This window comes from Sorex araneus, chromosome 2 (assembly GCF_027595985.1).
Source record: "Sorex araneus isolate mSorAra2 chromosome 2, mSorAra2.pri, whole genome shotgun sequence".
In the NCBI taxonomy this organism is placed as follows: domain Eukaryota; kingdom Metazoa; phylum Chordata; class Mammalia; order Eulipotyphla; family Soricidae; genus Sorex; species Sorex araneus.
In genome coordinates, this window is record NC_073303.1 from 338,151,774 (window position 1) to 338,163,882 (window position 12,109).

General features: G+C 37.2%; 1 protein-coding gene across 5 annotated transcripts in view; it reads right to left on the bottom strand.

Moving 5' to 3' along the window:
• The window catches only part of CHST9 (carbohydrate sulfotransferase 9), a 298,929-nt gene that overhangs the window by 157,071 nt on the left and 129,749 nt on the right, over nucleotides 1–12,109 (bottom strand). The gene's annotated exons all lie outside the window — the stretch shown is intronic.

Sequence of the window (12,109 nt, forward strand, 5' to 3'; positions counted from 1 at the left end):
ACTGGAATAATAGCCAAAGAAAACCAGAGAGAGAAATACATTAAATAAGCTCAGGTTTAAATATGAAATTGTGTTTGACTCTTTGGATAACAATGAAATGGTCTTATGTTTACAGAAAAGGCTTAAGTAGTATTGCGTTTAGGAAACATTTTTGAGTAGGAAAGGATAATACTTGACTGAGAATTACAGACTTCCCCTGTGCAGAGAGAAATGTATTAGAAAGTTAGATTCATGCCAATACCTTGGGGAAAGTAAAGATACATAAGCAAATGCAGATAAACAAGAAGAGGTGACATTCAAGATACTCTGCAAGAACTCTTTTTTTCTTTTTTAATTGAATCACTGTGATATACAGTTACAAAACTTTTCTGTTTGAATTTCAGTCATACAATGATGGAATACCTATTCCTCCACCAGTGCACATTCTCCACCACCAAAGTCCCCAGTATACCATCCCTTTCTAAACCTCCGCAGGCCACTATGACAGACAATTTCCCCCATACTCTCCCTACTTTTGGGCATTATGGTTTGCAATATAGATATTGAGAGGTGATTACGTTTGGTCCTTTATGTATTTTCAGCACACATCTCCCATCCCGAACATTCCTCCAACCATCATTAGCTTAGTGATCCCTTCTCTGTTCCAGCTGCCTTCTTCCCCAGCTCATGGGACAGGATTACAACTACAGAGAAACATTCCTGGCCCTTGTTTCTACTGTCCTTGGGTGTCAGTCTCATATGATGTTATTTTATATTCCACAAATGACTTCAGTCATTCTATGTCTGCCCCTCTCTTTCTGACTCATTTCACTTAGCATGATACTCTGCAACTGCAAGAACTCTTAACAGGGGAAAGGAAAAGAGACATGTGTCATAGTTGGGATCATCTCCTATAAATGATCCTATGTTGGAAGACAAATGCATTATCTAGAATCAATTATGTAGTCATTTGTGGCCATTCATTAACCCCTTAGAATAAATTAGGTCATCAAATTATTCAGGTGCTTCTGGTGAAGGGATGGGTGTTCGAGCATTGTTTAACTGAGACTTAACCCTGAAAGCTTTGTAACTTTCCACATGGTGATTCAATAAAAGAATAAATTAAAAAAATTATTCAGGTGCTTGTTAAAGAGTCTGGGTTCTGGTCTCCCCCACACTGTGGACCTCCCCTTGTGGCCTTACTTCAACTAAGTCTCAGGCCCTTTCAGAGGTGCTCCATCAATTACCTTCTCAAGTCATAACCTCATGCCTAGGGTAAGCAATCTTCAGAGGTTTCTCATTTCCTTAGTCCCTTCTGACTTCTCTCCAACAAGTCCTCTTATCTTGGAATTTTTTGTGTGAAATAACAGGACAATTATGATTGATTACTGTACTGCTAAGATCAAGTGACTTCCATTCAGTTTAGAAGGTTTTCAGTTACACAGTTTACAAATATATCAGTTACCCTTGATTAAAATGTTTGTGATCCTTTCTGTTGAAAAAAAAAGTTGGGCATCTATTCTTGGTTAGAAATACAAGTTCATTGTTTTCTCTGTGGGAAAATCAGGTCTAACTTAAGACTCCTTTCACAAGAGAGCCTAAGGATCACCTGTATCCTATTTCTGTGGGCATTTGTAATCCTTTGTTAGTGCAAGCACTGTTTTCAAGTGGTCAAAAGACACATTTAACTGGAATGCTCCATCCTCAAGTCATGTCAGATAAATGTGTAAACTACTATATTGACTGATATTCAGAGGCACTCATATGGAATGTCCTTTGATGCAATGTCCACAATAATTTTAAGCTAGCAAGAACCATTTTTTTTATTGAAGCACTTCGAGATACAGTTATAAAACATTCATGTTTGAGTTTCAGTCATACAATGATCAAACACCCATCCCTCCACCAGTGCACATTCTCCATCACCATGTCCCCAGTATACCCTCCCCCCTTTCCAACCCTACTCCTGCCTCCATGGCAGACAATTTCCACCATACTCTCTTTATACTTTTGGGCATTATGGTTTGCAAACAGATACTGAGAAGTTATCGCATTTGGTCCTTTATTTACTTTCAGCACACATCTCCCATCCCAAATGATTCCTCCAACCATCATTGTCTAAGTGATCCCTTCTCTACTCCGGCTGCCTTCTCCCCCAGCTCATGAGACAGGCTTCCAACTATGGGGCAATTTTCTTGGCCGTTGTGACATGAATCAAATTTTGTTGAAAACTACATTGATCTGTGATGCCTTAATGAATTCTATCAAATGGCTCTCTTTATCATATAATCCACTTTAATTTTTGTAGCTTTCCATTTTAATTGGGGATTTCTTGTGTTTTTTTTTCATATAGTATATAATTTAGGATGAAACCCTGAAGTACTTTTTGTATAAAAATATAGAAGAATCTTCTCCATTTCTCTCTTGGTTGTAAAGAATACACACACATGCACACCTGTGCACACACGCATACACACATACACACACTCACATATTGTATAATGCAAGATTCAACCCAGATGAAAGCTTCTCTTTTTCTGTTACAAATGGTGCTTAAAGGTGAAATCTATTGTGATGCTACTAAAGATAATGCTCTCCCTGCCTCCAAAAGAAATCACGTTTCAGCTTTCCACTGTGTGCAAGTAAATCCTGTTCTGAGCACTCTAATAGCAACTCAAGTTAAATATGAGATGAGAATTTCAGGGAGAGGTTCTCATATCTGCATTTTTACTATGTGAAGTGACATGGCAATTTCTCCTACATTAACTACTATCATTTCAGATTTGCCTAGTTTGCTTACATAAACTGTTTTTAATGCAGTCTTACACAACGAAATTTAAGGTAGTTTCAAAATAATGTGGCACAGCTGTGTTGTTATTCACTCTATCATAAATTCAACTGACTGGAAAATGAAGTTTGTTTAAAAATAAACTATTCAGTACTTCTTTTAATGAACAGTCCTCCTGTAAGTCTTCCATTTTGTGGATGAAAAAGTGTCATCTAAGATACTTTAGTTTAATAATAAATATTGTTCTGAAACCATAAACCTAGAGAAAATTGGTTATTTTTTTTAAATAGAATTCATTAACATAGTTCAGATAGCCAGTTCCTTAGGGAAGTTATTTAAAAAATGCAAAGACACCAGAGATGGTTTGCCTGGTAGGTCAAAGCAGAAAACTGGTAGTTTGGAACTAAAGAATAGATAAATATGAGATTTTGTTGATAACAACCCGTGTTACTTGGGCATGAATGAGAAACACCTTGTGGTCTCCAGGGCTTACTCCTGACTCCTCACTTAGGAATAACTCCTCGAGCGATGAAGGGCCACTATGGGGTGCTGTGGCTCAAACCCTAGGTAGGCACAAGGTAAGCATCCTACCTGCTGTGCTATCATGGGTCATTTTTGAGGGTAAAATCAAAAGCACTGAACTGATGGGCCTTGATTTAATTAATATCTTGACATGAGCTGCAGAGACAGGATAGGAGTTAAGGTGCATGCTTTGGGGCTGGAGCAATAGTACACAGGGTAGGGGTGATCTCTGAGCACAGAATCAGGAGTAGGCACCGAGCAGAGCCAGGGGTGGGCCAAAAACAAAACACAATAGCAAGTACATGCCTTGTAGAGGACCAACCCCAGTTGAATCCCCACCACCAGATGGTTCTTTGAACCTCGCCTGGTCCAGTCCTGGAATACCTGAGAACAGCTGTGTATGGCTCTGGAAGCCTCCCAAGCACTTCTAAGGTGGTTCGGGTAATGGTGTCATGGCAGGGTCCTTGGGTTCTTACACTGATTGGCCAAGATTCACTGGGTGGTGTCTTTGGACCTTCCGAGCACCTCTGAGGACATGACAAGGACAAATTTCCCTGACTTAATACCTTAATGATTAGGTCATTTTTTTTTCTCTGTCTCTCTCCTCTCCTTCACAAAATCTCTTCAAAAATATGCCTGGTTTTATGGTCCCGGTCAACCTATTCTATTTATTGCTCTCTGGTTTTCACTTATGACTTAGAAACAACTTACTAGTGGTGACCAGGGTTTTTACTGTCATTCCAGTGAAAATTCCAGTGGCGAATTTTCTTAGTGCTTATTTTATTGAATTTTACTCCTCTCATGGATTCTTTTTTTTAAATTTTTTATTTCATTGAATCACAGTGAGATATACTTACAAGCTTTCATGTTTGAGTTTCTCATGGATTGAGACAAGATGTGGTTGATTCTCACAGGACAACTATGATTTCTCTTTCTTAATGCTCAGTATTTGTTTATATTATTAAATTCTGTGCTAATGTTAGTCCTCCCCTCCAAAAAAAAATAAACCAACCTTCCCTATATCTTTTCTCACATATGTTCTTCCTTTTGATTACATCATTTATAATCAGGACTTTAACTTTTATCCAGATACTGATGAGTTAAAAATTTAAATAATCCCCTTTTACCTCCCATATTCTTTCATTCAAGTCAAGTATATTTCAAACTATCTATAGTAACTTTGATTTCTTCTCTAGACCCATCCTCTAAGCAAAGACTCCTCAGACCTCTATCTTTCCTTTCAAGAAAATAAAAGTCATCTACTGTTTGATTTCACTGACTCTAGTTAATTACCTTTCCAATTCATAATTTTTATGGAAATATTTTTAAAACGCAAATATATCATGCAATTTTTAGTCTACTACATTAGCTTCCAACACTACTAACATGCAAGCTGTATGGAATGGAATAATGGCCCTTATTATTGATCATAGTTTTTGTTTGATCATAGTTTCTGTTTACTTTTTCTGGACAAATCTCTTGCCTCTTATCTGTTTATGATTGTGCTGTAGTCTCATTCAACCATTAATTTTTCCTATAAGAGGCCATCATTCTTTCCTGTTTTTGTGTTTTTGGACAATGAGCCCTTTTTTCTTCTTTTTCTTTACCCTTTCTTCTTTCTCACTGATTAAGTATTCTAATTCTTTCTTCAATGATCAACTTGTCTCAACTTTTAAATGAAATGTCTTTTGAATCATGATTCCTTGTGCATTAGTCTCTAAAAAGCACTCTTCAGAATGATCTGTACTAACTTTTCCAATAGCTAAAAGTGATGGAAGTAAAAACACCAATGCCACATATTATGCACTGTTGTATCTCTAATATGAAACAAAAAGCTTGAACCACAAAAATATATAACAAATTGAATATATCAATTTATGAATGTCTCATATTTCTTCTCTATCTTCTTTGTGTTGCCAAACTAGATAAATTCAAAACAAGAGCTTTTGCAAGCTATGAAGAGATTTGTAAACTTGACTATAACTAAAATAGTGATTTTAAATACCATTACACATGAAGAAAATGACAAAATACTGTCATCCAAAGAATTATGGACTTTTGAAGAAAGATAGCCTGCTTAAATATTTGTTTTAACACAATCTGCCTGCCAATGTCACGTTTGCTGGTCAGCAACAATTAACATAGTGACAAACTGGGTTTTCTTGTGCTTACAGGAAAAAATAGGTAGTGAAGATACTGGAAAAATGCACTGTTACACTGTAGCACTATCCTCTCATTGTTCATTGATTTTCTTGAGTGGGCACCAGTAACATCTCCATTGTGAGACTTATTATTACTGTTTTTGGCATATCCAATATGCCATAGGTAGCTTGCCAGGCTTTGCCATGTGGGCAAGATACTATTGGTAGCTTGTCAAGCTCTCCGAGAGGGACAGAGAAATTGAACCCAGGTTAACTGCATGCAAGGCAGACGCCCTACTCGCTGTGCTATGGCTCTAGTCCACTGGAAAAATAGGAAGAATATTTGAAAAATGTGCATTCAATGAATTAATAACAAGCATTCTATTCTTGGACAGATGGAAGAATGTATCCAGCATCTATTTAACTAGACTTTTCAGTCCTGAATGACTTCATGTTCAATATGGGTTAAAAAAAATTTCAAAGTGGAAATGCTAATGCTGTTTAAGCACATTTCAAGTCAGTGTAAAACCAAGCTATGACACATCTACACAATGGAATACTACGCAGCTGTTAGGAAAAATGAAGTTATGAAACTTGCCTATAAATGGATGGACATGGAAAGTATCATGCTAAGTGAAATGAGTCAGAAGGAAAGGGACAGATATAGAATAACTGCATTCATTTGCGGCATATAAAAAACTAGATAGTAGAAGACTAATATCCAATGCCAGGGAAAACAGGGACTACAAGGACTGGTCATTGGTTGCAATCTACCACAAGTGTGTGTGGGGTGGAGGAAGTTAGAAAGAGAAGGGACCATAATGACAATATAGTTGGAAATGTTCAAGCTGGACAAAAACTGAGTATTGAAAGTAGGTAAAGGGATGTGCATGACAACCTTTCAGTATCTGTATTGCAAACCAAAATGCACAAAAGGAGAATGAAAGCTAGAGTGAGAGAGAGATAGAGAGAGACAGAGAGAGACAGAGAGAGAGAGAAGAAAATGGGGAGGGATGATGGAGTTATGGGAGGGAAATGAAGGACATTGGTGGTGGGAAATGTACACTGTGGGAGGGATGGGTGTTGGAACACTGTATTACTGAAACTGAATCATGAGCAACTTTGTAAGAGTCTATCTCACAGTTATTCAATTAAAAAAAATTTTTTTTAAAAGTGAGTACCATGAAACTGTTTGCAAAGCAGATGCTATACCATTTGCTGAATTTCCAATAATAAACTTCACCTTTTGAGTTGAGGGAAAAAAATACTGTTTTTCTTCAAAGGTACCTTTTTGTAAATTATGCAAATGAACAAGACATTTCTAACTTTAGGGATAGTCTGTTATCCCTAATGAAAACTACAGAACTTCATTTAAAGATATTGGATCATTAAAAAAAGTCAAAGGTAAATAGATAATCAGTGAAATCAACAATTTTCCTTCTGATATTTTGTTCATTTATCACTATAATACTATACTTTTAAAATTAGTGTTAGTATTTATTAGTGTCAACGCAAATAGATGGACTTTGGTTGCCATGTTGGATAAACATATGTTTCCATTGTCAGCAATTATAGGAGACAAGATCATACAAGAGAAGAAAGAAAGATCTCATTAACAAATAGCACTGGAAAACAGACACAGTGCAAAAAGATGAAACCATATTATTATTTACTATCACACACAAACCTAAATAAATTAACACTTGGATGTGTGACCCTAAACCACAAAAACACAAGAGAAAAACACAAGTAACACACTCGAAGACATCAAATGCATACATGTATTTAAGGACACTACTTAAACTGAAATAAAATTAAAAAAAAATCAAACTGAAACATTTAAAAAGTAAATATTGTAAAAGATACTACCAAAAAAGCCAAAATTTCATCCAACCAAATGAATGGGGGATATTTATAAATCATGTCTGAAAAGGGGTTAATATTTAAATAGATAAAGAACTCAAGAACAAAATTTTAAATATCCCACCAAAAAAAAAACCAGAAAAAAAAAGCCTACAGAAAACACATGTATCTAAAGAAGATATATAGTTGACCCAGAGAACATGCAAATATGCAAAACATCACTTATTACAGGGAAATGTGACCCCAGATCACAACGAGATATTTCATACTGCCTGAATGGTCTAGAAACAAAAATCACAGCAAGGGCTGCCTAGATGTGAGAATGCATATGTATCTCAATGGCGAAGAAGGGTTTATTTGGAATTTGAGTCAAATGAACATTCTACAAAAGCAAAAAAAGAAAATTATGTGACAGTGATTAGATTTGGGATGATTCTCAGAAATTAATCCTTTTTCAAAGTGTGATAGTGGTATCTAGTTATGCGTTTCTAAAAAAAAGTCTTGTTGAAGCACACACCACACTAGTATTCAGAGATGAAATGTGATTCAAGAAATCTGTCATGAAATATTGTGGGGATGAGAATACCTGGGCAAAAGAATAGATAAAATAACATCGACCATGAGGCTATTTACTTAACTATTAAAAAGATGAGACCTTGTCTTTTATAAAATAGATGGAATATGAGGTGATCGTTCTAAATAGAACAAGTCAGAAAGTAAAAGATAATTATCAGATGGTTGCTCTCTTATATGAAGTACAAATTATCAAAGAAATAAACAGAAATAACAAGAATAACTTAGAATCATAGAAAACATGAAGGTTATTAGGGGATCAGGAATTGCAGGGAGAGGGAGTCTAGTTGATGGTATGAATGCATTAGAATTTTGGTGGTGTCATGAGGTTTTATACACCTTATGTGTTTATATTTTATACTTTTGCATAAAGATATAGAACTGTATTCCTGAAGTTTAAACAGTGCTTTAAACCCATGATAAATTCACAACTCTTTTTTTTTTTTTTGCTCTTTGTGTCACACCGGGCTATGCACAGGGGTCACTCCTGGCTCATGCACTCAGGAATCACTCCTGGCAGTGCTCAGGGGTTATATAGGATGGTGGGAATTGAGCCCGGGTCGGCCACGTGCAAGGCAAACGCCCTATCTGCTGTACTATTGCTCCAGCCCCAACACAACCCTTAATTTAAATTAAAACATCAGGAGCCTAGAAAAATATGGCTTAGATATTTGCCGAACAACTTGTAAGTCAAGTTGAAACCCTGGTGTCACGTGCATATCTGAGGTGATCATGCCAACTCTTCTAGGCGGGATCCCTGTCAAGATAAGTCCAGGAACCGGTTCAGTGCTTAAGAAGCTCCATGGCAATTGTGAGGCCATCAGCTCAGTGTCAGGTTCTGCTGCATATATGCTGTGGATATTGATAGACTCACTGTCTGGGAATTCCCAGTGAGGAAAAATAGAATAAAATATACAACATCTCCCAATAGTTGAAAAATATTTTACCAAGAAAGACAAGAGAGACATTAATAGAATATCAAGGTGAGTAGCATTTTATCTTGAAATAATAGGTTAGGGTGGCAGAACAAAGGAAAAACTCAGGAGTAAAGAAATCTAAGTTCTTGTCTTGGTGTCTGGCTCTTTGGGTCAGTTTGATGACCTAGGACGAAAGAATCCACACGGCAGATGGAACTCTGAGGTTTCTTTATAAAGAAATGATTACTTGCAGGATCAGAGCAGTAACGTTTTAGAAACATACAAATTCCCCACACACCATGGAACAATAATGAAAGCAATCATATAGGAGGAAACCAGACTTTCTTACTTTAACATTTTTGTTGTTACTTATGTTATAACTTAAAAAGATCCACAAAGAGAGTGAAAACATATTATTTAAGAGAGAAAGTTTGCAAAGAGTAAGTTCCCAGCTGTCTTAAGATGAATGCTTAGGTTGAGAAGGAGAAAAGAGACAGGGTTGATGCTACTGATTTGCTTTTATAGTAATACAATGGTATTTATATCCCATCACACTGGAAATGTAAAATATCTTGTTACTAAATAAAAATGAAGTTGTAAAAACATAATGGCTGTGAGCAACGTATTTATATGTTGTCAATTGTCACCGATTATAAGACTAATGGATTGTTGGAGGCTTGGGAAGGGTGACGCACATAGGTGTACATGTCAACTGAGATTTCTTTATGGTTACTGGCAACTTCTGGGGACTGGGATCTGGAAAACTGGCTTATGTATAGAGTTACTTAGTAGATTAACATTTTTTACATTATTAATTTAATTTGAAAGTAAAATTATGAAAAACTAGAAATTAATTTTTATAAATTATTTTTTTTTTAATTTTATTGAATCACCATGTGGAGGGTTACATAGTTCTCAGGATTATGTCGGTTATACAATTCTCAAACACCCTTCCCTTCACCAGTGCCCATCCTCCATCACCAACCCCCCCAGTATACCTGCCGCCCCCTCCCACCTCCCCAGTCCCCACCCTTGTACTTGATAAGTTTCACTTCGTTTATGCCTTATCTCGATTACATTCCATGTTTCAACACACAACTCACTACCGTTGTTGGGGTTTCCCCCAAAAAAGAAAAGCAGTCCTATTGCCAAGGAGGCATTTGATAGTTCTCCACTGCTAAGAATATAGAGATATTAAGTCCCGCTGTTTGTTACATAACTTTTCTTTTTCCCCCTTGCCCCGCGCCACCGAGTTCACGCCTGTTTAGTAATCGCCACGCTGCCTGACAAGGGAAAAAAAAACGAAAAGGATGGTTATTTCCCGTCATCAGCAGACGTGGGGCTCTGGCTTAGTTGATAGACTAGTAGAGTGTCTGGAAGCAGTTTCTGGAATCGAAGGTCTTGCGCTGGTATCGGCTCCGGTTCGAGATTCCACCAGCGTCCCACTGTTCCATGTACATAATTTTTCCCCTTATATCCCATTCCCACGCCACCAGGTCTGTTTGCTTAATGGACATCACACTGTAGTTGACGACACGCCGCGTTTCTTCCCGAGAAAGAAGAAAATTTCTTCTCAGCTGGCGTGGGGATATAGCTTAGTTCAGTCTAGAGAGATGGCTACCACTTTGATTGCCTTCAATATTTTAGCAAAAGACTTACTATTCTTGTTAGGATCTCCCACAAAAGTCCGACCCATTAAAAAGGAACCATTACATATTGCTGATGCTAAGATGACATTAGGTTTTGGGTTTCTGTATAAAGTCCAGGGAAAGTACAACCAGAAATAACATCACTACAAACTTTTACCCTTTTATGGTGCTCATAAGATGGAGAAGTCCTGCGCTGTGTTCAGGAGGGAGGAGTTGAGAGAGAGAGACAGGTTAAAAGAATTGGGGGATGCCCGGGTCCCACTGTTTCAGCGCACCGTGGGGTCTCTGGTCCCATGCCGGAATTAGTTCAGTGGGCTGCCTGGAGTCCAAGGGCGCTCCCTGGGCTCTTCCTTCATGCTCGCTCCGCAGCCGGATCCAAAGGGCTTTATAAATTAATTTTATAAATTTTTTAAAATTAATTTTTATACTACCAAGCAAATAAAGACCCCTATCATATTATATGGCATTATAAACTTAGATATATAATGATCACTTACATTGTTCCTCAAATATCCTTTTTTTGGATTTGGTTCTGTGGGGCCCACTCCTGGGGATATTGAGGGCTTATACTTGAAATCTGTGCTCTGGAATCACTCCTGGCCTTACATGGAGGACACTTTAAGGAACCTGAGATTAAACCTGGGTTGGCTGTGTGCAAAGCAAGTGCGTTACCTACTGTACTGTCTCTCAAGTACTCAAATCAATTAGTGAACACTGTTCTGAAAACATATTAACTATACAAATGATTTTTAAAAAATAAAAGAGAGTCAAAGATACTTGGGGAAAATAAATGACTATAAAGTATCCTAACCTCCACTGTAGCATTGTAGCACTGTCGTCCCATTGTTCATCGATTTGCTTAAGTGGCCACCAGTAACGTCTCCATTGTGAGATTTGTTGAATTGTTTTTGGCATATCTAATATGCCATGGGGAGCCTGCCAGGCTCTGCTGAGTGATGGCATACTTTCGGTAGCTTACTGGGATCTCTGAGAGGGATGGAATCAAACTCGGGTCGGCCGTGTGCAAGGCAAACGCCCTACCTGCTGTGCTACTGCTCCAGTCCATCCCAACCTCCATATTTTAAAACTGGTGATTGCAAATTTATCTTTAAATAGGTAATCATGAAGAAACCAACATTTAATTATACTTATTTTCAGTAAAATAAACAATATATTATGACTAATGAGACAGTAATTAATAATATTAATTTATGTAATATTCAATATTTATAATAATCTAATATCATTAATTCTAGGACCATAAACCATTACTATTTTTTCCTGAAATTTTGAATACTAAATTGCAAATGGATTAAAAGTTTTTTATTAAAGAACCATTGTTTACAAAATTATTCATAGCAGAGTTTCAGGAATAAAACATCTCAGTAACAATTCCACCACCAGTGTAGTGTCAGCTTCCCTCCATCGGTGTCCCCAGGTTTCCTCTCACCCCCCAGTGTGTCTCCTTGACAGGCACATTTTAAATTTTGGTTGTTGTAGCTTGGATTTTCTGCTTTTGGTGTTGGTTCCATTGTATGGATATACAGATAGACCACACCCCTACACCACTGATGTATCAGACACTCCTCTCCTCATCCCTGTCACCTCTTGTTTGTTTCATTTTAATTCCCCCTTCTATTTCTTTCCTTCATGTCATTATTATTTCTATAATATAGG